Source organism: Pan troglodytes, chromosome X, assembly GCF_028858775.2.
Source record: "Pan troglodytes isolate AG18354 chromosome X, NHGRI_mPanTro3-v2.0_pri, whole genome shotgun sequence".
In the NCBI taxonomy this organism is placed as follows: domain Eukaryota; kingdom Metazoa; phylum Chordata; class Mammalia; order Primates; family Hominidae; genus Pan; species Pan troglodytes.
This window is the reverse complement of record NC_072421.2, coordinates 139,112,439-139,138,619: the sequence shown is the minus strand read 5'-3', so window position 1 is coordinate 139,138,619 and position 26,181 is coordinate 139,112,439. Positions and strand designations below refer to the sequence as shown.

General features: G+C 38.1%; 1 protein-coding gene across 1 annotated transcript in view; it reads right to left on the bottom strand.

The window, feature by feature from the left end:
* Positions 1-26,181, bottom strand: part of LOC134809307 (uncharacterized) — a 205,540-nt gene that overhangs the window by 68,242 nt on the left and 111,117 nt on the right. The gene's annotated exons all lie outside the window — the stretch shown is intronic.

Below are 26,181 nucleotides of genomic sequence, written 5' to 3'. Positions count from 1 at the left end.
CAGTGCTTGACAGGTCACGTCGTGGGGTTGGTGACTGAATAGTCTATAAACAGGAAAAGGTTTAATGCTTTAGTAAAATATTGCTGAGTGACATTCAAGGGTAATAGTAATTGATTATTAATTCAATAAATAAGTGAATTTAAAATTATGCATGCTAGCTGTCTTCTAAATGCTAGTCACTTTGCAGCATTACAGAAATATGAAGATGGATAAAATAAAATCACAGGCCTCATCTGCCTCATTCACATCCCTATTTTCATCCTAATTAACATATTTCCTACCTTCTTCTCACCTATTTCTTGTTATTTTGTTGTACAGCCTTTTAGTTGTCTTAAATTCTTGCCAAAATAAGGTCCAGCATAAAAAAAATAAGGAAAGTGTTTAGTTCATTTATACATACATGCACACATAAACCAGTCCTTACCCTTGTAGAACGCTTTTAGGAAGACACACCCATTAACAATTGCAACATAATGTGATACACAGTGCAATTGAGATGTGTGCCATAAAGCATATAGAGGAGGTATAACTCACTTTGGAATTAGGGGGTGTCCACTGGAGATTTCCTAAAAGAGGTGACATTTGAATGGAGCCTTGATGAATGAGTAAGCATTAATCATGGGAAAGAAGGCACGCTACCCTCAGGAAACAAAAAGAGGCAGGAATACGCCTAGGGAATGAAGAACTATATCGTATAGCTAAAGCATAAAGGAGCAGGGCAGGGCACTAGTGTGGTATTCTGGTGGCTAGGACGTGGTAAGCGGTGGGAGAAGACAATGCAAAATAAAACCATTAATCAAAGCACAGCACAACACTGTTTCAGGACAGTAAACTCAGAGCCATTTATCTTCAGTTATCATTAGGTACACTGCAATGGCTTTCCCATGTCCACCTGAAACTGTGCACTAAGCAAGTACATTCTTTATCAAAGTAATTATCTAAAATGCCAAGTCCTTTTGTTGTTTAGGCATTAAACACTCAGATTTCCAGCAAGAATTCAGAGATTTCCAAGTGAAATCTTTTCATAGTAAAATAGATAAAAGTTTTGCTTTATTGACCTTAAACAAGGACATTTTAAAGGAGCCTAAGCATGGTTAGAAGCACTTATGCTCCGACACCTTTCAGTCAGTTAAAATATAAGGGCTTCCTCTCACCACACAAAGCTGAACAAAAGGCTGTCATAGTTGCTATTGTGGAAAAACTTGCTTAATCACACAAATGTTTATTTTTATTTCAAATAAAAATGACCTTTTAGTCCCTCAAATATCCATGTCAAAGTCAATCACAGAAGCATGCCATATTTTTCCTTTCCTGAATTTTTTAATAACCCTCTATCCCAAATTCCTCCTAAAAAGGTATTACAGTGATAAGGAGGTGCCTATTGACTCCTCCCCAGCATTAGGTTATCAGTGGCCTGCACTCTGACTTCACACAACCAAAAGTATGGCTCATCTCCAGTGGCTTACATTTGAAGGGAAATTCAAATTAACACCAGAAGAATTTCTGGTTCACCTTACAGACTACAGAAATTGCCTGCCAAAATGATGATCAGCGCATTATTATGTAACTTTGGGGCTCCGAATAGCCAGTAAGAATGTCTTGGAATACAAATGGACACATCTTTTGTTTAACTAACCTATGTAGGAATGAATGTGCTTCTCCAGTGAAAAATTATATATGAAAAAATATTATGGGACTATGTAACCAGGTAACCAGTGGCGATTTAATTCCCATTTGCGTGAACTTAAGTCACTTGCCTTATCTTTGTTTCAGTCTTCTCATCTATAAAATGGATGTTATAATAAATTCGGGGAATATTTTGTACAGTAGTTAAGGAAAGCACTTAACACTATGCTTGACACTTTGCCTGTGTCATCATAGATAATAGATATTATTATTATTGCTATTATTTCTCTAGAGTGATCCTACAGAATCATCAATACTAAGGCCACTAGAATTCCTTAAAAATAAGTACTCAGTCACCATATACTGAAGTTTTTTGAACTGAGGTATTTTGAACATTATTTAACTCAATAAGCATCTACTGTTATTTTACAATATTCAGGGATCTGTGGTAATGACAGATAATTTAGACAGGTTTCATTCCCAAAGAGCTTCCAATTTAAGAGTAAATATAAATGCACGCGTGGACAGTTTGGTACAGAATTGTCTGTGAAGGCTGCTATATTAGATGTGGAGAGGAGATTATAAGAATTTAGAAGCCATAGGACTTGTCTCTATTGGGCAGTGAGGGGGGTGGTGGTAAGATGTTGCCTCAGAACAAACATTTATTGAAAATCTTCTATAGGTCAGACTCCATAGGAGGCACCAATTATACACAGTAAGAGTAAGATATACATTATCCCTGCCCTCATGGGATTTACTCTAAAGTAAAAAATACGGGAGGATTTGGTTTGGTAGGGGGAGAGGAAGTCAGTTTTAAACACTTTGAGTTTGAGATCACTATGGAACATTGAGGCATAAATATTCATTTGGCACGTAGGATGATGGAAATGGAGCTCAAAAGAAAGCTAAAGACTGTAACCTCCTTGAGAGGAGGAACTTTGTCGTACTCACCATTTTACTCACAGCACCAAAAGGGCTTTGGCATGTAGCAGGCACTTGGTCAAATTTGTTGAATGAATTGATACACAAAGACAAAAAGTCACTACTCTTCCTATTATTATTCCTATCATTATCATTTTCATTATCATTCTTCTTTCTGTATATTGACCAGACAAAATCACCCAGAAACAAAGCTACTAAAATTGGCCTTGGTAAAATCTTGAGATTCAATGAGATCATTGGGGGTGTTTAATGCTTTGTGTATGTAAATCTATATAGCTACTGTTGGATTTGAAATTTTCTCGATAAAATATAGACATTCTTGGGGAATCATTTTAACCTATATTTTCTTCTTTATAGATTTAACTAACATTTCTTGAATACCTTCCTTTACCAGACGTCATGCTAACCGCTGGGAACACAAGCATAAACTAGTTATCTGTCTTCAAGAAGCTTGCAATTCTCAAATGGCATCGCTCACATCAAGAAAACAGTGGCAGAAAAGTGTAATCAAAATATATTATGTTCGTGCAAAAGTAATTGCACCAATCCAATAAAAAGAAGAAACAACATTGGGCAGTAGGATATCATACCAGAATTGTTAGATTACTGTTTATTTCCAAGAGCTGTGCTAGCGTATTTTCAAATACCAAGTATGAAATGTCACTCTTTTTAAAATAAATCCCCAATCTAATTTTTCCATCCAGATATCTAGATATAATAGAAAAGCATATTCCAATATGTCTTGGTATAACTTTGGGGAGGGCTGCTTTTCATCTTCCAGAACACAGCTTAATTCTTGAGGGGAGACTCAAGATTCATCACAATGAGCTCAAGGAAATAGAACAATTCTTTCAGAAAAGGTAACAGCTTTGATTAATAAAAATGATGGCATGGTCTTATGCATTCACACTATTTTGTTAAATGAGGAAAAGTGTCTATCCTCCAAAGTGGCCATGTATGCAAGCTTTTCCATTATCTGTAACACAGCAAAAATAAAGAATTTGTTCTATTCTAACAAAAAATTCCTGTTCGTATAACTGGGGACATGAACAGAGGGTGGGAGAAATGAACACTTGCTATAATGAGTCCCATGAAATGGGCTAAACTTGTGGCTGCTCAAGATATTCAGGTAGTTAGCCTTAACAAATGAGGTCCTAAATATGGTATGATGATATATGATCCAAAATGTATTAAAATAGCATTTCATAATTACTTTTGTTTCTAGAATTTTTTTTAGAAATAGATGGTAATTACATAGATTTTGGAGTATAAACATATGTGTATCATGGGATTTAACACACCTGATTTCTAGTATAAATATGGTATGTAAATTATGATATGAATTAGCATACATAAAAATACGCATATATACACATCCTCATGGATAGTGTGACCAACTTGTCCCAGTTTGCTGGGGCTGTCCTGTTTTTAAAACTATAATTTTCTTGTCCCAGAAACTCCTTTAGTCCTGAGGAAATCAGGAGAGTTGGTATCTATACTCAGGAAATACATCAGTGGAAATGACAATGCTATACTAAGTTGAAAGTCTAGCATGCTTTTGAAGTGTAAGCAGAACAAAGTACTACAGAAATCTCACAGAACTGCACAGATTTTCATCTTGATTCTCTTCTTGGGTGTCCAACAATTCAGGATTACTGGATGAACATCCCCTTGACACTGGTTCTTGCCAAGATCTGGGCTAAGGGATCGCTTTCTTTGGTGAACATATCAGAAGAGATTGCCAAAAAAAAAAAAAAAATACACAGAGAAAATTATCGTCAAAAATTTGCTCAACAGTACCTAACACAGAGTTTAGGCTCTCAATAAATATTTTTTGAATACAATAACTTAATATTCCCACTTCCAAGGATTCAATTTGTGACAACACTAACTTGCAAGATCACAGATTGGCTGATGTAACATAATCTTATTTATGATAAAAAATGCATTTTCGAATAGCTAGCATTAAGCTTTCTGTGTTAAAGCTTTCCTGATTATCCTTGGCATTTTGGCAATGCCAAGAATTACCACACTAATGGTAATAATTTTCTTCTTTAGGCACTTATAACACTATACGATATGTTTGAACTTTTCCATATACTCTTTAATTCATACAGAAACTCTGAGAGGATAAGTACTGTTATTATCCCAATTTTTCAAATGAGGAAACTGAGGTTCAGAAAAGTAACTTGTTCAAGTTCACTTAGAAGTTAAATTTATGTCAGCTATAATTACCTAACCACTTAGATATACTATCTCTTTAATGTATTTCTTAGATCCAATTACTCATTCATTCTATAAATATTGGTTGAGTACCTATGAAATTCCTAGCACTGTTATAAGCTGTGGGAATATAACATCGAGTCAAATAAAATGTCTGTATTCTAATGGAGACAACACTTTGGTAGGGAGACACAAGAAATTATTATTCCATATAATATCAGCAAATAATAGGGGTCACTGAGTGTTTTAAAGTGAGAGTTCTGGGAAAGAGGGGGGCTATTATAGATTAGGTGGTCAAGGAAAGCCTTTCAGTGAAAGTAATATTTGAACATAAGAGAGAGTTGAACAAACAAGGGAGTTAAAAGCATCCCAGGCACAGAGAAGGGCAAGTGTACAGTCCCAAAATATACACTGCAAAATGTACATCCAAAATGATCATGCTTCTCAAGTTCCAAGAAAAGGCCAGTGTAGCTAAAGCACAGGGGTAGCGGGCAAAGTAAAAGGAGACAGAGTCAGAATATACATGGCAAAGCTAAAACAATGCTCTTCTTGGTAATGATATATTCCATTGGCACATACAGGCAATTTTACCCAGTAATGTGGACATGCGATAATTTAAATCAATTAATGTGTTCATTTGAACTACCTTATTTATGGGCACAAATGAGAATAATAAAAGAGGGGATATACAAGTGAGTTTGGAAGATACACATAAAATTTAACAAGATATGAATACTGGCCACTGAAGGTGGATGGAATTCTATCAGACAATGTAGATTAACAGTTTTTTGAGGGGATCACCAAACTTTTATGTAAAAAGCCAGATAGTGATTTTTTTTAGCTTTGTGGGCCATATAGTCTCTGTGCCAACTACTCATTTCCACTATCATAGCACAAAAGCAACCACAGAAAATACATAAATTAATGGGCGTATCTTCATGCTCAAAAAAGCTTTATTGACAAAAGCTGGTAGCAGACAAGATTTAGCCCATAGGCTATGGTTTGCTAACCACTGCTATAAGATATATTTTATTTCTTTCTGTGCTACATCAGATTTTTAATGTTCCCTCCTGAAAAAAAAAAAAGAGAGAAGCATGCATGAAGATGAAAACGTAAAAGTGAAGGGCACCAAGAACGTCTTTTATGAGATCTTCCCAGGGGGGCAAAAATGTGTTCTCACCAAGTCTTGCACCCTCCCATTCAGCACAGAGGTTGCAGCCCAGTATGTATTAAGTCAATATTAGTGGAATTTGATTGGCTGTTTCTGTCTTTAACTGGTCACTTGGTGATATTTCATTTTGTCTGGATCATCCCTACCATTATCACTATCGTCAAAAAAGGATTTAATGAGTGCGCGTGAAAGTACCTTACTATATGCTGTGCAAAGAATGATAATTCGAGAACTTTTGCCCTGGCTATTATATTAATTGTGAGAAGTCAAAGTCTTTTAATAAAGGGACTATTGATTATCTAGACTCTTTATCAGGTGGTCTCCCATTCTTCATCTTGCAGATATACACTACTGTTTTCTCCACAATTTCCTATGAGAAAAATATTATCTAATTTGTTAAAGTGTAATTATTCATCTGGGTTTGACCCACACCACTGAGGCTTTCCCCTTGCGGAGATTTATCTGAACAGCCTGGGTCTGAATATAGTGGATTTCCCACTCACTCTACCTATTTAGCACTAAGATAATCCCTTGAAAAATGGTATATTCCTACACCTAAATTCAGTTTCTTCTACCCTATAACATAATATTATCATTTCTTGAGGGTTGGAAGAAACAAAAAATTAAACAGTACATTCAGATTCTATGTATATAGTATAAAACTATGTTGATAAACATATTAAAGAAACATAAACTCGAAGCATTTTAGCTAATGATAAAAGCTATAATTAGTAGTTTAGCTTGAAGTTAGTCTGCATCCATTACTAGGAATTAAGACAAGTGACAGTTATGGTGATAAAACAGAAAATAGACTAAAGAGACATTAATATACTTATTTTATACAAGGGCATTACTTATTGGCAGAAATAAGAGGGTAAAGTTTTGCTTTATTAATACAACTTTTTGAAAAGACTATGAAATAAGAAGTAAAGATAAGTCAAAACACTGAGAAGTACAAGGAGCCTCCAGTTGGTTAAATGAAAAAATGAACAAAAACTATTTAAAAACAACATCAAATTTTAATGGCAAAATGAAAACCTTTGCTTGAAGCAATAAAGAGACAAAATAAAAACATCACCAGTCAAGCTAGCAATGAGAATGACAAGCTTAAGAAACTTCACCACAATGTAGAGATAGAGAATGAAGAAATGAAAATGATGAGAGAGGATTGTAGATATGGACAGATCCAGGTATGCAGTGTCCAGAAGAAGAAACAAGAAGTCATGGAACTGAAGCTATCTAATCCAAGGCATCATTGTTTCTGAACTGGTGGAAAAGCTGAATAAATACTTTGAAGAGTATCATCATGTGATAAGAAAAGTCAATGAAAAGACAACCGGGGTTGGCCATAAACTGGCAAACTGTTTTTGAGGTACAAGCACAAAAATTTACAAACATCTGAGCAGGAATACAAGTTATCTTCGAAGGAAAATAAATTGGGCTTTTCTCAAATGTTTCATCTGGAACACAAAATGGAGACTGTAAATCATGATTTCAAGACCTGGTCTTAGCTTCCCTCTCTTTTCTCTGTACATTTTCTCCCTATATGATCTTGTCTATAATCACATTTTTCCATACATTCAAAACAATTGCTAAAAGAAAACAATAATAAATTTTACTACATTACATATAAGAACTTCTTTTCTTGAAAAGACTTAATAAAGTGAAGAGGCAAATCACTAACTAGGAAAATATATTTTCAATGCATATACTAGACAAAGGATTACCATGCAGCATATAAAAATCTTCAATAAATCATTAAGAAAATGGTAGACTACTCAATAAATGAGAAAACGGGTGAAAATTTTAACAAAAAAATAGAAATTAGCAAAGGGCTATGAATAATAAAATGATATATCCAATAATAAAATAATATATCCATAATGTGGAAGAATAGGCATAAAGTTGTTCAAGAATAAAGTCATATATACTAACATGGTTTGTTACTCAAGATTTAGGAGACATATAATATATTGTGGGTTTTCCGTAAAAAGAACACACAAAAAATAAAACATTATGTACTTTTTACATTGTGTGTTTGTGTGTAACAACTTTGTCCTTCTCTTCCTAATCATCATCCACACTGGCCTAAATTTATTCCTTAAACAAACCAATAAAACCATTTTTGCTATTCTTGTTTCCTGGAAGATCTTTATTTCATTTACTCATCTTTCAGCTCTTATCTCAAAACTCACCTCCTCAGAAGGTCTTTCCTGGTAACCTAAAATAAAGTAACAACTCTCTTACTGCTATCATTTTCTAGCCCTTTGTTTTTCTGCCTTTACAGCACTCACACTTAAGACTCTTAACGATTGTGTTTTTTTATGTTTTACCCCTGAGTGGAAGACAACAGAATGGGAGAACATTATTCTTATGTTTTAAATGTCCAACAATCACACACATAACTGATCTTCAGAGTACAGGTGCCCTGTCCCTCCTTAGTCGTCCCTCTCCAGGTTAGATAGCCTCAGTTCCTTCCATCATGTTGGAAAATCATTCCACTCTGAATAGTCTTCATTTCTTATTATTCACTTTAAACATTTTAACACCTCTCCAAACTGAATAGACTGTTAATTACTATTGGACAAAGTGAAGTTAAGTGTCTCTCTCATTTTAGTCACTATACTTTCATTCATGCAGTCTAAGATAGCATTCATTCTTTTGGAAAATGACACAAATTATACTGTGATTCACACTGAGTTTACCACTGACACTAAACCGTCTTCTGCAAGTGCTGCTATGAAATGATGCCCCCAAACATGAATATGTGTATTAGATTTTTGATCTCAAGGGTGTAGATTTATATCAATTTTTATTAACTTTCATTCTGATATATTTTGTCTATCATCCCAGCTTGTCAATATGTTTTTAGATTCTAATTCCCTCACCAAAGCTATTTGTTCTCCCTTACAACTTTATCCATGAATTTGATGAGCAAACACTTAACTGCTTTATCTAACTCACTGAAAATAACCATAATCAAGACAAGGTTTGGGCTACTGTCCTGTGGTATACAATTATAAATCTCTCTCTAGTTGTATTACAGTACAATCAGCTATAATGCGGCCAGTTAGAAACACAATCATGCTTATATTTCTTCATATTGTCTACAATATATTATGAGAAATAGTTCCCAAATGAGCTGCCGAGGTCCATATGTATTTTGTTACCTGCATACACCTTATCTAATAAGCTACTAAACTACCTAATAATAATAAATATACCAAAATGACAGTACTAACAGTTAATATTTGAGTGCTTATTACGCACTATACAGTATAAGAATTTTATATGAAAGAGTACCTCTAATCCTCCCTATGAAACCAGAAATATATGCATTATGTTCACATTCTGAAGATGAAAAACTGAAGTCCAGAGAAATTAAGTTAGAAAAAAATATAATTACTCAGAAATAAGTTATTTTTGTACACTCAAAGTTTTTATTTTTTTGTAAGCGAAGAGTGCACTTATTTTCTTCAAGGTATAGTATTTTGCCATGTAGCATATTCTCAAAATAATTTGAAAATTAATATAATACTTTCTGAAACAACAGTATTAATCACATTTAAATATCAAATTGCTGAGGTATAAGAGAATGAAACATACAGACATTGTTAAATATGAGATATAACATTTCCTCATCCGGGAAGAAATTACTTGCCATTTGTAAAATCCCATAAAAAATTTGCTACCCATCTACCGCGGGAATTCTACAAAATAATCAATTGCCCATTCTAATTTGATGTTTATAATTCCACAAAACAGACGTTCTCTTCCCATGAGACTTTAGTGCAAATCTTAACTCCTCTTACCCATTTACTGTCACTGGCTAAGATTACTTAAAGGGCTTCATCTCTCTTCTCAGCTATCAGAATTGGGAGCTCTATCCACAGTTTATTGGTCCATGCAAAGCAGGAAGTAGGGACACGCTCCAGTTGAAATATGAGAAGAGTAAGAGAACTCAGCCATGTGGAGCTAATGAGAACTGTCCTTTAAGAGCATAAAAAATGTACAAACGCTGCCCTCCTAAAACCTTGTTTTATTAACCTTTATCAACTGCTGAGAAACTGGAACATGATGGAATTTTTGAACTTTCCTGTCAGCAGCAAAAGGGTAATGCTTTTTTGATTGCTGTTTGGCAAAAACCTGGCTTCTCATTCCAAAAGGTCTCAAATTAACTTCATCCTCAACTGATTAGAGAGCACAAGGATTACATGGTTTTATTTTTTCACTTTTGCCACCACTGTGTAATATGCAGGTGAGGAACATTTGTTGCTCTTGATGTAGAACAATTTATTAACGTTTGTCAATAGCTGGCAAACTATTTACTACCACTGAGTTAATGCAGAAAGTTGCAGGGAAGTCACTGAGAATGTATTCGAGTTGAAATGAAAATGATGAAATTCCACTTTTTTCTTGTTTTACTCAATGGAAATTAAAAGCAGTTCTTATTAACAGTTGCTGGTTGCCAGGCACAGTGGCTCACGCCTGTAATCCCAGCACTTTGGGAGGCCAAGGCGGGCGGATTATCTGAGGTTGGGAGTTCGAGACCAGCCTGACCAACACGGAGAAACCCCGTCTCTACTAAAAATACAAAATTAGCCAGGCGTGGTGGTGCATGCCTGTAATCCCAGCTACTCAGGGAGGCTGAGGCAGGAGAATCGCTTGAACCCGGGAGGCAAAAGTTGCAGTGAGCTGAAATCACGCCATTGCGCTCCAGCCTGGGCAACAAGAGCGAAACTCTGTCAAAAAAAAAAAAAAAAACAGTTTCTGGCATTTCCCTACAGTAGGATCACTTATCATTTGTTTTTTAATCCTGTCAATAAGAGCTGTTGTTTTCTCCCAATGATAACACACTCTAATATGTGACAGTGCAGAATAACATACTTGTCTGTGCCTATGCCTGAAAAAATATTTTTTTTAAAGGTCAAAGACAAATTTCTATTTTAGACTCTGAATCTCCCCAAGCAGCAGGTTTTAGCTTTTTGCATTTTAGTGTGGATTATGGCTGTGGACTTTGGAGTCAGTCTTCCAGGATTGAAATTTTGATTCTACTGACTGCTATTTATGCGCTCTCTGCCTCTATTTTGTCATCTGCAAAATGGAGATAATAGTCATATATCAACTACGTAATAGCCTGTTGTAGAATTAAATTCATTAATTCATATTAAGTGTTTAGAACAGAGTCTACTACCTACTGAATGTATTTGCTGTTGCTGTCACTAATGAGAGGCCACAGAAGTGTGTGATCTAGATCCAGGTTCTGGCTCAGATTTACTATTTGTAACCTATATGACTTTAAGCAGTACATCCTACCTAACCTCACTGGTTCTCAGATTCCCCATCTGTAGCTTGGGGTTAGGGATGTGTATCTCAAAATGCTGTTTCACAATAACATGAAATAATTCAGGTAAAGTGTTTAGCATAGTATCTAGCACCAAACAAGTCAGGAGTGTCATTTACCGCTAATATTTCTTGCATGAGAATCATTTGTTTATTTACAAACACGAATAAGAAAAACTTTGCATTTTCCAGGATACAAATGCAATTAACCTTTCTATGTGTTTACTAGTTATTCGTATGCTTATCCTCTGAATCATTTCTTATTAAAGTTATTAAACACTTGCATGATTTTTTATTAGCTCGTTTCTGTTTTCATCTCGATTTGTAGGAATCTGTACATATACATATACAATGATGCATCACTTAACTATGGGAATGTGTTTTGAGAAATGTGTTGTTAGGCAGCTTTCATCATTGTGTAAACATCATAGAGTGTACATACACAAACCTAGATGGTATAGCATACCATACACCTAAGCTATACGGTACAGCCTATTTCTCCCAGGCCACGACGTGTACAGCATTTTACTGTACTAAATACTTAGGCAATTGTAAGACAATGGAAAGTATTTGTGTACCTAAGCATAGAAAACTTAAAGTAAATGTATGGTATAAAAGATAAATATGGCACACTTGTATAGGGCACTTACCATGAATGGAGCTTACAGGACTGGAAATTAGTCTGCGTGAGTCTGTGAATGAGTGGTGAATGGATGTGAAGGCCTTACTGTGAACTACTACAGATTTTATAAAAATTGAACACTTAGACTACACTAAATATATTAAAACAGTTTTCTTCCTTCAATAATAAATTAACCTTATCTTGCTGTAACTTTTTTACATTATACACTTTCAACTATTTAAATCCTTCATAATAACATTGAGCTTAAAAACTAAACACATTACACAGCTGTACAAACATATCTCAATTATTTATATATTTATTCTATAAGCTTTCCTCTATTTTTAAATTTATTGCACTTTTTAAACTTTTTCTTTAAAGACATAAACACACATTTGCCTAGGGCTACACAGGGTCAGGATTGTCAATATCACTGTTGTCCACCTCCACAACTTGTCCCACTGTAAGTTTTTCAGTGGCAATAACAGGAATGGAGCTGTCATCTTTTATGATAACAATGACTTCTTCTGAAATACCTCCTGAAGGACTGACCTCAGACTGTTTTATAGTTAACATTATTCCAGAAGAAGTACATTCTAAAATCGTGATGAAAATTACGGATAGCATGGTGAATACTGTGAACCCCAAATATCTGAAACAGGTCTCAGACAATTAGGAAGTTTATTTTGCCAAAGTTAAGGATGCAGACCCATGACACAGCCTCAGGAGGTCCTGATGACATGTGCCTGAGGTGGTCGGGGTACAGTTGGTTTTATACATTTTAGGGAAACACAAAACATCCATCAATATATGTAAGATGAACAATGGTTCAGTTCAGAAAGGCAGGACAACTCAAAGCAAAGGAAGGGGCTTCCATGTCACAGGTAGATGAGACAAATTGTTGCATTCTTTTGAGTTTCTGATTAGCCTTTCCAAAGGAGGCAATCAGATACACATTTATCTCAGTGAGCAGAAAAATGACTTTGAATCGAATGGGAGGCAGTTTTGCCCTAAGCAGTTCCCAGCTTAACTTTTTTCTTTAGCTTAGTAATTTTGGGGTCCCAAGATTTATTTTCCTTTCACAATATACAACCAGCAACATATTTGTTTGTTGTCATCATCAAATATTATTTACTACACATAATTGTATGAGCTACACATTTATATTACTGGTAGTAGAGTAGGTTTGTTTATACCAGAATTATCACAAACATATGAGTATTGCATTCTGCTACAATGTTACTAGGCAAAAGGAACTTTTCAGCTCTATTATAATCTTAGGAAAACACCATAGTATATGCAGTGCATCATTGACTGAAATATTGGTATGCAGCACATGACTCAGTATGCAGCACGAGAGATACAGACTATATATTTATGTCTTCCCAAAATCCATATGTGGAAGCCCTAATCCCCCTGATATGGTTTGGCTCTGTATCCCCACCCAAATACCATCTCGAATTGTAATCCGCAGGTGTTGAGAGGGGAATCTGGTGGGGGATGATTTGGATAACGGGGGTGGTTTCTCTCATGCTGTTATCATGATAATGAGTGAATTGTCACGAGATCCGATGGTATTGTAAGTATTTGGTAAGTTTCTCATTCGCTTGCTGGCTCTCTCAACTGCCACCATGTAAGATGTGCCTGCTTTCCCTTCCACCATGATTGTAAGTTTCCTGAGGTGTCCCGAGACATGCAGAACTGTGAGCTGATTAAACTTCCTTTGTTCATGAATTACCTAGTCTTGAGAATATCTTTATAGCAGCGTGAAAATGGAAAAATTCAGTAAATTGATAGCACAGAGTGGGGCGCTGCTATAAAGATACTTGAAAATGTGAAAGTGACTTTGGAACTGGGTAATGGGCAGAGGTTGGAACAGTTTGGAGGGCTCAGAAGGCAGGAAGATGTGAGAAAGTTCGGAGCTTCCTAGAGACTCGTTGTATGGTTTTGACCAAAATGTGGATAGTGATGTGAACAGTGAAGCCCAGGCTGAGGTGGTCTCGGGTGGAGATGAGAAACTTATTGGGAACTAGAGTAAAAATCACTCTTGCTATGTTTAGCAAAGAGACTGGTAGCATTTTGCCCCTGCCCTGGAGATTTGTGGAACTTTTAACTTGACAGAGATGATTTATGGTATCTGCCAGAAGAAATTTCTAAGTGGCAAAGTGTTCAAGAGGAAGCAGAGAATAGAAGTTTAGATTATTTGCAACCTGACAATGCAATAGAAAAGAAAAACCCGTTTTCCTGGGAGAAATTTAAGCCAGTTGCAGAAATTTGCATAAGTAATGAAAAGCCTATTGTTAATCACCAAGACAATGGGGAAAATGTCTCCATGGCATTTCAGAGATCTTGCTGGCAGCCCCTCCCATCACAGGCCCAGAGGCCAAGAAGAAAAAACTGGTTCACTGGGCAGGGCCCATGGCCCCCTGCTGTGTGCAGCATCAAGAATTGATGCCCTGTGTCCCAGCTGCTCCAGCTCCAGCCTTGGCTAAAAGGGGCCAAGGTACAGCTTGGGCCGTTGTTTCAGAGGGTGCAAGACCCAAGCTTTGGTGGCTTCCATGTGGTGTTGGGTCTGTGGGAGCACAGAACTCAAAAATTGAGGTTTAGGGACCTCTGCCTAGATTACAGAGGATTTATGGAAATACCTGATTGTCCAGGCAGAAATTTGCTGCACGGGTGGAGCCCACATGGAGAACCTCTGCTAGGGCAGTGCAGAAGGGAAATGTGGGGTTGGAGCCCCCACACAGAGTCCTCACTGAGGCACTGTCTACTAGAATGAAAGAAGGCGGCTGCCATCCTCCAGACCCAAAAATGATAGATCCACAGACAGCTTGCACTGTGCACCTGGAAAAGCCACAGATACTCAATGCTAGCCTGTGAAAGCAGCTGAGAGTGGGGCTATACCCTGCAAAGCCACAGGGGCAGAGCTGCCCAAGATCATGGGAACCCACCTCTTGTGCCAGAGTGACCTGGATATGAAACATGGATTTAAATGAGATAATTTTGGAGCTTTAAAATATCATGACTGCCCTGTTGGATTCCGGACTTGCGTGGGGCCTGTAGCCACTTTGTTTTGGCCAATTTCTCCAATTTGCAATTAGAACATTTATCCAATGGCTTTACCCCCTTTGTGTCTGGGAAGTAACTAGCTTGCTTTTGATTTTGCAGGCTCATAGGTAGAAGGGACTTGCCTTGTCTCAGATGTGACTTTGGACTGTGGACTTTTGAGTTACTGTTGAAATGAGTTAAGACTTTGGGGGGCTGTTGGAAAGGCATAATTTGTTTTGAAATGTGACAAGACATGAGATTTGGGAGGGGCCAGTGGCAGAATGAAATGGTTTGTCTCTGTGTCTCCACCCAAATCTCATCTCATATTGTAATTCCCAGGTGTTGAGGGAGGAAGCTGGTGAGAGATGATTAAATGAGGGGGGCAGTTTCACCCATGCTGTTCTCACGATTGTGAGTGAGTTCTCATGAGATCTGATGATTTTGTAAGTTATTAGCAAGTTCCTTCTTTGCTCTCTGGCTCTCTCGCCTGCCGCCACGTAAGATGTGCCTGCTTCCACTTCTGCCATGATTTTAATTTTCCTAAAGCCTCCCCAGCCATGAGGAAATGTGAGTCACTTAAATCTCCATACTTTATGAATTATGTAGTCTCAGGTGGTATCTTTATAGCAGTATGAAAACTAATACACCCTCCATGGTTGTATTTGGAGATGGGGCCTCTAAGGAAGTAATTAAGATTAGATGAGTTCGAAACGGTGGGGCCTTTATCTGATAGAATTAGTGCCCTTGTAACAGACACTAGTGAGCTTCCTCTCCCTTCCATGTGAGGATGCAGTGAGAAGGCCACTGTCTATAACTAGGAAAAAAATCATCACCAGAACACATCATACTGGCACGCTAATCTCAGATTTCTGGTCTCCAGACAATGAGAAATAAATTTCTGTTGTTTGAACAACCCATTCTGTGGTATTGTGTTATAGCAGCCAAAAAAGACCAATAAAGTGCAGTGGCCAAAAACTGGAATCAACCTGAATGCCTGCAATAGAGAAATGGCTTAATAAGTTTCATTTAAGCCATCCTCATTCACATGACTACATTTAAAAGTATGATAATTCTATATCAGAAAATGTGGATAGATTTTTATGTTGTGTTTCTAAGTTATATAACCAAGATGCATTAAAGAGTAAAATAGTGCTTCTATACAGGTGTACGTATATGTATATATGCTATATTACTATATGAAATCGGCAAAGATATGGAAAAATGCACAATCACCTTTTAACATTGGTTATCCAATTGGAGGAGAGAGTAAAGAAATGCAAAATTTTATAGAGATGGTCTTTCTAAACATTAAATATATACATATATGTATATACGTGTATACATAACTCTTACATAAATTCACATGAGCGTTTATACGTATAAAGCTATGTATATATGAAAAGACAGTTGCCAATATTGTGCATATTGCTGGATATTTTTGGTTTTCAGTGTTTTATGTATTTTTGAACTTTCTTGTAATTTGAATTTTTTTTTTTTTTTTTTTTTTTAGATGGAGGCTTGCTCTGTCACCCAGGCTGGAGTGCAGTGGTGCGATCTCAGTTCACTGCAACCTCCACCTCCCGAGTTCAAGCGATTCTCCTGCCTCAGCCTCCCGAGTAGTTGGGACTACAAGCATGCACCACCACATCCAGGTAATTTTTGTATTTTTAGTAGAGATGGGGTTTCACCATATTGGTCAGGCTGGTCTTGAACTCCTGATCTTGTGATCCATTCGCCTCAGCCTGCCACAATGCTAGGATTACGGGCGTGAGCCACCATGCCCCACCCTGAATTTTTTTTAAATAAAATTTTTAAATGATTTTAAGCTTTAACCTTTGTCTTAATCCATTTTATCTTACTAAAATGTAATACTACATACCGGCTAAATTAAAAACAATCGGACTTTATGGCTGGGCGTGGTGGCTCACGCCTGTAATCCCACCACTTTGGGAGACCAAGGTGGGCAGATCAAAAGGTCAGGAGATTGAGACCATCCTGGCTAACATGGTGAAACCCCATCTCTACTAAAAATACAAAAAAAAAAAAATTGCTGGGCATTGTGGCAGGAGCCTGTAGTCCCAGCTCCTCAGGAGACTGAGGCAGAAAAATTGCTTGAGCCCCAGGCAGAGGTTGCAGTCAGCCAAGATCACACCACTGCACTACAGCCTGGGTGACAGAGCGAGAATCCATCTCAAACAAAACAAAACAAAACAAAACAAAAAGTTTATTTAGCTCATTTTTCTAGAACTGGGAAGTCCAAGGGCATGGTGTTAGCATCTGGTGAGGGCCTTCTTCCTACATCATAAGATGAGAGATGGCATCACATGGTGAGAGGGCAACAGCATTGGAGTCAGCCCAGGTATCTCTACCTCTTCCTATAAAGCTACTATTCCCATATCATAGGGGCTCCATCCTGATGAACTTATCCAATCCAAATTACTTCCCAAATACCTCACTTCCTATTGACATATGAATCTGAGGATTATATTTTCAATACATGCAATTTTGGGGACACATTCAAACCATAGCCACATTTCTAAATAAAACATTATACAGCAGATTCAGAAAATAACCTAACATGTATAAAATTGATGATTGTTTTGTCTTCCATTTATTCATCAAACATACATTGAGCAGCCACCATGATGTTGTGATAAGTGTATTAAGGTGGTTGCAATTACAAAAATGAATGAAATATGCTTCTTCCTGGTGTATATTGTATAATGAGGGAGACAAAGTTGTAAATCAATGATTTTAATACAACATGGTAAGTGCTCTAATACAAGCAGTAGTAGGACAACAGGAGCCACTAACTGTGCTGGGGTTGGTGGTGGGGAGACATCAGAGTGGGAGCAACATTTGATCTTAGCCTTGAAGAATGATTAAGTTTTCATCACTCATCAGACATAGGTGGGGAAGAGAAAGCAATTAATTCAAAGAGGAAGGAAAAACACGTAGCACTATTTTACTTGCTCATCAGTGACATGTAAGGAGCAGTAAACAGCTTGGTTTTTTGTTTGTTTATTTGTGTGTGTGTGTTTTTGAGATGGAGTCTCACTCTGTCGCCCAGGCTGGAGTGCAGTGGCATGGTCTCGGCTCACTGCAATCTCCGCCTCCTGGATTCAAAAGAGTTCTTCTGCCTCAGCCTCCCGAATAGCTGAAACTACAGGTGCATGCCACCACGCCCAGCTAATTTTCGTTGTTTTTATTAGAGATTCGGTGTCACCATATTGGCCAGGCTGGTCTCGAACTCCTGACCTCGTGATCTGCCCACCACACCTTCCAAAGTGCTGGGATAATAGGCGTGAGCCACCATGCCCAGCCTACAGCTTGTTAATTATAGTTCTAAATGACAATAATGTGGAAAGATAGTGTATTAGTCTGTTCTTATACTACTAATAAAGACATAACTGAGACTGGGTAATTTATAAAGGAAAGAGGTTTAATGGACTCACAATTCCACATGACTGGGGAGGCCTCACAATCATCGCAGAAGGCAAATGAGCAGCAAAGTCACATCTTACGTGGCAGCAGGCAAGAGAGCTTGTGCAGGATAACTCCCATTTATAAAACCATCAGATCTCCTGAGATGTATTCACTACCATGGCAACAGTAGGGCAGAAGTCACCACCATGACTCAATTATCTCCACCTGGCCCAACCCTTGACATGGGAATTATTACAATTCGAGGTGAGATTTGGATGGGGACACAGCCAACCATATCATTCTGCCACCGGCCCCTCCCAAATCTCATGTCCTCACATTTCAAAACCAATCATGCCTTCCCAAAAGTCCCCCAAAGGCTTAAATCATTTCAGCATTAACTCAAAAGTCCACAGGCCAAGGTCTCATCTGAGACAAGGTAAGTCCCTTCTGCCTATGAGCCTGTAAAATCAAAAGCAAGTTAGTTACTTCCGAGACACAATGCAAGTATAGGCACTGGGTAAAGATGCCCATTCCACATGGGAGAAATTGGCCAAAACAAAGGGGCTACAGGCCCCATTCAAGTCCAAAATCCAACAGGGCAGTCATTAAACCTTAAAGTTCCAACATGATCTCCTTTGACTCCATGTATCACATCCAGTTCACGCTGATGCAAGTAGTGGACTCCCATGGCCTTGGGCAGCTCTGCCCCTGTGGCTTTGCAGGGTACAGCCCCTCTCCCAGCTGTTTTCACAGGCTGGCATTGAGTGTCTGCAGCTTTTTTAGGTGCACGGTGCAAGCTGTCAGTGGATCTACCATTCTGGGGTCTGGAGGACAGTGGCCCTCTTCCCACAGCTTCACTAGGCAGTGCCCCAGTGGGGACTCTGTGTGGGGGTTCTGACCCCACATTTCCCTTCCACACAGGCCAAGCAGAGGTTCTCCATGAGGGGTCCACCCCTGCAGCACACCTCTGCCTGGACAGCCATGTGTTTCTATATATCCTCTGAAATCTAGTAGAAAGAGGTTCCCAAATCTCAATTTTTGTCTTCCACATACCCACGGGACCAACATCATGTGGAAGCTACCAAGGCTTAGGACTTGAATCCTCTGAAGCAATGGCCTGAGATGCACCTTGGCCACTTTTAACCTTGGACTGAAGTGCCTAGGAAGCAGGCACCAAGTCAAGAGGCTACACACAGCAGAGGGTCCCTGGATCTGGCACAAGAAACCGTTTTTCTCTTCTAGGCCTCCAGGCCTGTGATGGAAGGGGCTGCAATGAAGGTCTCTGACATGCCCTGGAGTCATTTTACCCATTGTTTTAACAATTAGTATTTGGTTGCTCATTACTTATGCAAATTTTTGGAGCTGGCTTGAAGTTCTCCCCAGAAAATAGGTTTTTCTTTTCTATTGCATTATCAGGCTGCAAACTTTTCGACGTTTTATGCTCTGTTTCCTCTTGAACACTTTGCTGCTTAGAAATTTCTTCTGCCAGATACCCTAAATTATCTCTCTCAAGTTCAAAGTTCCACAGATCTCTAGGGCAGAGGCAAAATGCCATAAGTCTCTTTCTATGGCAAGAATGACCTTTACTCCAGTTCCCAAGTTCCTCATCTCCATCTGAGACCACCTCAGCCTGGACTTTATTGTCTATATCACTATCTGCCTTTTGGTCAAGGCCATTCAACAAGTCTCTAGGAAGTTCCAAAGTTCTCCATATCTTCCTGTCCTCTCCTGAGACCTCCAAACCTCTGTTCCAACCTATGCCTGTTACCCAGGTCCAAAGACGCTTCCACATGTTTCGATATCTTTACAGCAGTGCTCCACTCTCTGCGGTACCAAGTTGCTGTATTAGTCTGTTGCTGTATTAGTTTGCTGCTAATAAAGACAAACCCAAGACTGGGTAATTTATAAAGGAACGAGTTTAATTGACTCACAGTTCCACATTGCTGGAGATGCCTCACAATCATGGCAGAAGGCAAATGAGGAGCAAAATCACATCTTACATGGAGGCAGGCAAGAAATCTTATGCAGGGGAACTCCCATTTATAAAACCATCATATCTCATGAGGTATCAGATGTCCAGGATAAAAGCATGGGGGAAACAACTAAAAGCACCAAGGGACAAAGATATTTAGAGAAAGTTCTGATTTGAAAGTAATAAAATGAGAACTGGCTTCAAAAAAATGCAAACATTGTTTTCTGGATGAAGAAACACTCAAATATGCATTTAACAGAAAAAAAAAACACCAAAGAAATCTGGCTAAGTTAAGCAACTTGTCTGCAGTTAGGTTAGAAATATGGGTTGCTGCTCATTTACGCCTGTGGAAGGAGGTTGGAGAGGAGAGATGTTCAAATGATGACTCATCAGGTACAAAGAGAAAATGTCATAGATCAGCCACTACCACAACTTCATTTTATAAATTAATCATAACCCATATATGACCAGTTATTATGAAGTATCTAAGGTGATATGGATTGGCTGTGTCCCCACCCAAATCTCTTTTTAAATTGTAGTTCCCATAATCCCCACATGTTGTGGGAGGGACCTGCTTGGAAGTAATTGAATCGTGGGGTCAGTTATCCTCATGCTGTTCTCATGATAGTGAGTTCTCAGGAGATCTGATGGTTTTATAAGGGACTTTTTTCCCTTTTGCTCAGTACCTCTCTCTTGTTGCCTTGTGAAGAAGGATGTGTTTGCTTTCCCTTCCACGACGATTGAAAATTTCCTGAGACTTTCCCAGCCATGCGGAACTGTGAGTCAATTAACACTTGTTTCTTTACAAATTATCCAGTCTTGGATATTTCTTCATAGCAGCGTGAGAATTAACTAATACATAAGGGTACCAGAATGCCTAGCTATTGAGCACAGGTGACCAAAGATAATTGTGTCTTCAATAAAAACAAATAAGGGCTCAGTAATCATGAGTTAACAGCAGCTTATACATGACATGCTAGCACTTGGAGAGTTGGCAAAGAAAAGCAAGAAGTAGCTTGCTTTTATTTATGTATTTATTTATATTATGGTTGTTAATAACAGTAGCCATTTTATCAAATGCCTATTATGTGTCTAATATAGTACCAGGTTTTTTACATAAATTACTTCATTCAATTCCAGAGTGACCCTAGGACATAGAGGCGTACCATTATCATCTCATTTTATACATCAGGGAATTAATCCTTACAGAGGTTAAGGAACTTGCTCAGGGACAAATAGCCTTTAGGTGGTGATACTTTAAAATGAGGTCAAACTTCAAAGCCTATCCTCTAAACTGCTATGTTAGATACTAAGTTATATTCTTCCTGCTACAAGCCTAGTCTTAGCCAATATTATCTTATACATGCATTGTTGCTACAATCTGTCACATCTGTGGTCTTATCAAATCCGCAACATCCAGTGATCTTTCTAAAAATTAAATCAATCTACATCACTGTCATGCATCAAAGCCAAAATGGCTTCCACTACATGTAAAATAAAACCCAAGTTCTTAACACTACGAGTCTCTACGTGTCTTTATCTTTGCCAAGCTCTCTAGTCTCGGTTGTCTATTTCCATTCTTCCTCCTCTCACTCTACTCCAGGCACACTTGCCTATTTGCTGCTCCTCAACACTTTGTCCTTATTCTTACTTCATGACATTGCTACTTGCTCTTCTTTATATCTAAGATGTTGTTTATAAAGTCTTCACACAGCAGATTCTATCTCATTGTTTAGTTCTGAATTCAAAAGTCAACTCCTCAGAGATTTTCCCACATCTCCTAAGTAAAATGTTGGCCTCTGTCCCACTACCACCATTCTCACCCTTCCCTTTGACCATGTAAATATAAATTAAACAACTGCATAACTATAGACTATACATTCCTAACTGTAAGCCCAGGAACTAGAACAGGTCTGACACATATCAGGCACTCCATAAAATATTTGTTTCCTGAGACATTGGTACAATAAAATGTCATATTCATATGACCACTAATGCATATATTAGATAAATGCATAATATGCGTAAATATATATGCATATATATATATATATATAGTATGCAGTATATGAGCTTCTTATAGTCATCCTGAAGAAGTGGAATTTATACCCAACACTCAAAATTTGGTTTCAAAGTCAAGACTAATGGTGCCACACATGCACCAAGAGGGTACAATAAGGATTATTATTTACATGAGTCAAACAACAAAAATGGAGTAAGACTGTATGAAACTTCAGCCCTGATGCTTGACTGACAACTGAAATTTGCCATGTTGTATTTATTTTGAACTAGTTTAAATAACATTCTATGAGGCCTCCTACCTAAAATCAACAAGGAAGGTAAAAGTTCCATTGCCTTATTCAAGAGCTGAATGTTGTTTATTTTAAGAAGTGAAATGAGTATCTTGGTCACTATCAATGATGTCTGGAACTCAAAAGTCTACAACACCAAACACAAAGGAGTGCCTTGGTAAGAACATGGTATTGAGGTTTTCATATGTACAGAGAAATGCATAATCTTAATTTATATTTGGGGCATCTATGAGTCAAAATAACTGAAGAGTTCTTTAACCCAAATGGGGCAAACTTGGATAAAGAATTGTTTTCTCAATGGCCAGACTATTGGGTAATCTGCCCCAATATTCACGTAGGTTCTTTTCTATTTTCCTCAAGCGTCGGCCAGCTTGAGAAATAAAGGGACAGAGTACAAAACAGAGAAATTTTAAAGCTGGGCGTCCGGGGGAGACATCACATGTCCGTAGGTTCCGTGATGCCCCACAAGCCACAAAAACCAGCAAGTTTTTATTAGGGAGTTTCAAAAGGGGAGGGAGTGTGCAAATAGGTGTGGATCACAGACATCAAGTACTTTACAAGGTAATAGAATATCACAAGGCAAGTGGAGGCAGGGTGAGATGATAGGACCACAGGACCGAGGCGAAATTAAAATTGCTAATGAAGTTTCAGGCACCATTGTCATTGATAACATCTTATCAGGAGACAGGGTTTTGAGATCAACCAGTCTGACCAAAATTTATTAGGTGGGAATTTCCTCTTCCTAATAAGCCTGGGAGCACTATGAGAGACTGGACTCTATTTCACCTCTGCAGTCTCGACCAAAAGAGACAACCACGCCCAGGGGGGGCAGTTCAGAAACCCACCCCCAGGTACGCATTCTTTTTCTCAGGGATGTTCCATGCTGAGAAAAAGAATTCAGCAATATTTCTCCCATTTGCTTTTGAAAGAAGAGAAATATGGCTCTGTTTCAACCGGCTTACCAGCGGTCAGAGTTTAAGGTTATCTCTCTTATTCCCTGAACAACTGCTGCTATCCTGTTCTTTTTTCAAGGTGCCCACATTTCATATTGCTCAAACACACATGCTGTACAATTTGTGCAGTTAATGCAATTATTACAGGGTCCTGAGGCGATATACATCCTCATCAGCTGACAGGATTAAGAGATTAAAGTAAAGACGGCATAGGAAATCACAAGGGTATTGATTGGGGAAGTGATAAGTGTCCATGAAATCTTTACAAGTTATGTTTAGAGACTGCAGTAAAGACAGGCATAAGAAATTACAAAAGTATTAATTTGGGGAACTAATAAATGTCCATGAAATCTTCACAATTCACGTTCTTCTGCCATGGCTTCAGCCGTTCCGTCCATTTGGGGTCCCTGACTTCCCACAACACCAGACCAAATAGTCAGACCATTGACAATAGCTCAAAGGTCTCTAAAAATGTTCAGATGAGGTCAATTAATGGCCAGGACATCCAGTGTTAAGATGATTGTTTAGTTTGGCCGACTGAATCTTGGGATTGGTCCTTTATCAGGGAAATCTTGGTTAAGATATGAAAAGCAGCAGTTCCCAAGCAACCTCTATTAGGGGTGAGGGTGGTAATGCCATTGGTAATAGTGAATGATAATCCTTTGGTAGTCACTCTGTTGATTCTAAGGGACTCCCTGGTTATCCAAGGAGTCTGAGAGAGCAATGTCCTCTTACAGAACTGTGGAATCTAGTGAGGGACTGAGGACAGAGGAGTTACCGTCTCCTGTAGGTGGGAACATACAGAAAAATCAGGTGTGGCTCCATCCTGTAGTGAGGAAGTTTCACTAGCCATGATGAGCTAACTGGTTGCTAATTCCAGGACCCAGGCATAATGAACACCTAGATGTTGAGGGTCACAGGTACAGGGCCTGAGAGAACTTATATTTCTGGTCAAAACCCAGTAGATTGCCACCAGTTGCCACACTAATGGCATATAGCATAAAGCCAAACAGAGCAGTTCCTTGTATCAGAAGCCCATGGGCAACTAAAGGCTATCATCGCTGGTCTGGTGACTTCAGTAAGTATGAAATGAGGTTGCTAAAATCTCTACAGTGCTTAAGTCTCTGGGGAGACCTAACACAAGTGCCTGTTGCATACCAATTTAGACAAATTCCAGAGCCTTTTGTTGCAGGTGGCTTCATTCAAGATGGACCAATTTACAAGTGACAGAACAAATACACTTAAATAAATTTGTATGTAGGGAATATATTACCTCCAGGATCCAAAAATGTCTAAATGATATTAGACTTGTTTTTAAAATGTGGGTGCTGAGACTAAAAGCTTTTTCTTGACACTGTTGCATTGGAGCAGCCCTCAGATTACCAAATAATTTTCAGAAATATAACTGATGTAGTGTGGCTTTGTACTATGTGTGAGGGCAATGGCTGATTTCCTTTCTGTGATCTTTTTTGCTAACATTTTTATGTCCTGAAGAAGTGTCTCATAGGAAACTCCTCAGAAGAGGTTGTCATCAGTGTAATGTCATACCTGAGCATCTAGGAAAATCTAGATGTAGTTAATATTCTGCCTGTGAAGATTATATGAGATGACGGAAGTGGAAAGATACCCCACCAAGTACCCTGGTAGAGTTGTATTGTGTCCCTTTGAAGGTGAAGGTAAGTACACTGCAGGTGAGAGGCTGTTGAAACAGGAAGTGAACAGGACATTTAGCCAAATACTTTGCTATTACTGCAAATTATTTACCAGATACGTATTGGACGGAATCAGTAATTTGAATAATATTAGGTATGAAGACCTGATGAGCGGAACCATGGCATTAAGGTTACAGTAATATACACTGAGGCACCATTTATATTTTCCAGATTTAAGAACAATCCAAATTTGGCTGTTAAATGCATGAGCAGTGAGGGTAATCATCTATACAGGTCTAATTCTCTAAATAGGTCTTATATAATGGGTTTCAATTATTGAAGATTCTATTTTAATTTAGATTGGGCTTTTTAAAAAGCAACGGAGGAAGATGTTAATTATTAACTTATTTTAACTGCGTGAGGCAGTCCATAGGGTCCCATTTTTCAAGCTGATCACAAGTACCAAAGACTTAATTTTAATTTATTACTCATTAGGTTAGATTGTCCATGATCAGTAGGGGATATTAGGAAAGAATTGATGCCATGGATATGGGGATTTTAGGCAAGGGAATAATTAAAATAGTTGAGGCTGGGCATATCTGTTCATTTCCATTTTAAATTCGGTAACTCTCCAGTTGTTTTTATCAGCTTGATCAGATGTGGGGTAGGAGAAGGGAATGAGATGAAGCTTAAAATCTGGCGGCAGACAAACATCAAAAACGGAATCAAACCCATTGTTGCATACTACCACCCCACACACATCACAACTCTCCCTATCTACACACCCTCCCACACACACAGAAACACCAATTCCTTTTCCTCTTTTACTGTGGAATAAATTATTAAGCAGGAAATTTGTCTTCAGTGCTCGTTCCTCATCTAGTCCTTAAT